Source organism: Penaeus vannamei, chromosome 38, assembly GCF_042767895.1.
Source record: "Penaeus vannamei isolate JL-2024 chromosome 38, ASM4276789v1, whole genome shotgun sequence".
Lineage (NCBI taxonomy): Eukaryota > Metazoa > Arthropoda > Malacostraca > Decapoda > Penaeidae > Penaeus > Penaeus vannamei.
Window position 1 is genome coordinate 25303649 of NC_091586.1, and position 2500 is coordinate 25306148.

The 2500-nt window shown below is 49.3% G+C and overlaps 1 protein-coding gene across 6 annotated transcripts in view; it reads left to right on the plus strand.

Moving 5' to 3' along the window:
• Positions 1-2500, plus strand: part of LOC113817748 (inositol polyphosphate-4-phosphatase type I A) — a 160684-nt gene that overhangs the window by 91682 nt on the left and 66502 nt on the right. The gene's annotated exons all lie outside the window — the stretch shown is intronic.

Here is a 2500-nt window from a genome sequence, read left to right on the forward strand (position 1 = left end):
GGAGTAGCAATGTTGCAAGGGCGATTTGCATACGGTTGGTATTGAAACGTAAGTAAGTATGCTAGCGGGGCGTATTGGATTGCATCGTTGCAAGCCTGGATATTCCGTGTTGCAAAGGATTATGGTCCCGTTGATGTTGCAACACACGTGGGCAAACAAGCTGGACACGCGGACACGAGGAAGGGCAGCGTTGCAAACTGGATTTCCGTGTTGCAGATGTTTAAGTTCTTGTTGAGGTGGGTTGCTAAAGTTTGGCTTTTTGTGGCTTTGTTTTTTTTTTATCTTGTCTGTTCCTGTTTTACTTTTGTCGGCAGGGTTTTTATCATTCTTTCTCTTTTTCCTTTTCTTCTCCCTTCTCCTTGTCCCTCTTCCTCCGATTCCGCCTCCTTTTCCTCTTCATTCTCCCTTCCTCCTTCTCCTCCCTCTTCCTCCTCCTCCTCCTCCTCCTCCTCCTCCTCCTCTCCTCCTCCTCCTCCTCCTCCTCCTCCTCCTCCTCCTCCTCCTCCTCCTCCACTTCCTCCTTCCTCCTCCACCTCCTCCCTCCTCCTCCTCCTCCCTCCTCCTTCCTCCTCCTCCTCCTTCCTCCTCCTCCTCCTCCTCCTCCTCCTCCACTTCCTCCTCCTCCTCCTCCTCCTCCTCCTCCTCCTCCCCCCCCCTCCAGCTGACTCAACAGAACGAGCGACAGAGCGAAAAAGGAAGCGAGACAGCTGTTCTGCAACACGTGTAGGAGTTATCGCTTCTCTCCTACTTCCCTGTTTCGTTCCGACTCCTCTTCCTTCTAATTTTTTTTCCTGTTTCTTCTGTTTCTGTTTCCGGCTTTCTCGTTGTTCCTCTCTCTCTTCTTCGCTTCGTGATCCTCTTCTTCTCCTTTCTGCGATTACTTCTTTTACTCTTCCTTCTTCTCCCTTTTTTATTATTTTATCTTCCTCTTTTCCTAGTTCTTTCTCTCGTTCTTTTCCTCCCTCCTCTTTCTTCTCCTTATCTTCCATTTCTCCCTCCTCCTCCACCTCTTTTTATTTCTCCTCCTCCTCCTCTTCCTCTTCTTCCTCTTCCCCTAAAACCTCTTCGCCTCTTCATATTTCCCTTTCCTTCTGTTATCCCATACTCTGCCATTTCCTCTCCTTTACCCATCTACCCCTTCCCAAATTTTCCATCTTTCTTCCTCTCTCCTCCTTCCTAATTTCTCCTTCCTCCTATCTAATCTTTCTTCTTCTCCCTTCTCCCTAATATTTCTTCCTCTCTCCTCCCTCCCTAATTTCTCCTTCCTTCTCTTCAATCTTTCTTCCTCTCCCCTCCTCATTTTGCTTCCTCTCTCCTCCTCCTCCCTAATTTCTCCTTCCTTCTCCCCACACACCCGTAATATACTCCCCCCCACCCCACCCCCCTCACCCCTACCCCCTACCCTCATGCCATTTCCTCAGATCAAAGACAAACGTCTCGATATGAAACTTTCTTGGGAGATTTTTTATTATTTTCTTTTTTTCCTTTTTTTTTCTTCATTTTCTTGAGGATTTTTGCTTTTTTTCAGTTTTTTCTCTGTTTTTATCTTTTTTTTTTCCTTTTTCTGTTTTTTTTGGGGGGTTAGTTTTTTTTTCCTTTTTTTTTCTTTTTTTTCGTCTTCTTTTGTCCTTGGTGGCGAAGCGGTGAGCGGCGAGTTCGGGTTGGAGGCGAAGGTTCTCGCGCGTCTGGGTGTGTGCGATGGGGGGAGGGGAGGGATGGGGGAGGTGGAGGTAGGGGAAAATGGGGGAGGGGGTGGATGAGGGCGGGAAGGGTAAGGGGTAGGTTGGAGGGATGGTGGAGGGGGGATTGGAGGTTGAAGGGGGGTACAGTGAGGGAACGAGAGGTGTAGGTTCAAAGGGGGGGAGAGGGGAAGGAGGGGGAGTTGGGGGCAGATAAAAGTGGAAATGGAAGAGTGAGAGTAAGAGAAGGTAGGGTTGGAGGTGGAGGTGGGGGTGGGGGTGGGGTGAGGGAGGGGGCGGAGGAGGAGGTGGAGGAGGTGGAGGTGGAGGTGGAGGTGATGGAGGTGGAGGTCTAGGTGAAGGAGGAGGTGGAGGTGGAGGTGAAGGAGGGGGTGGAGGTGGAAGTGGAGGTGAAGGAGGTGGAGGTGGAGGTGAAGGAGGTGGAGGAGGAGGAGGAGGAGGAGGACGAGGAGGAAGAAGAAGAAGAAGAAGGAGATAAAAAATAGAAGAAGAAGAAGAAGAAGAAGAAGAAGAAGAAGAAGAAGAAGAAGAAGAAGAAGAAGAAGAAGAAGTGGAGGAGGAGGAGGAGGAGGAGGAGGAGGAGGAAGAGGAAGAGGAAGAGGAAGGAGGAAGAGGAAGAGGAAGAGGAATGAAGAGGAAGAGGAAGGAGGAAGAGGAAGAGGAAGAGGAAGAGGAAGAAGAAAAAGAAGAAGAAGAAGAAGAAGAAGAAGAAGAAGAAGAAGAAGAAGAAGAAGAAGAAGAAGAAGAAGAAGAAGAAGAAGAAGAAGAGGAGGAGGTGGGGATGAAGGTGGTGGTGGAAA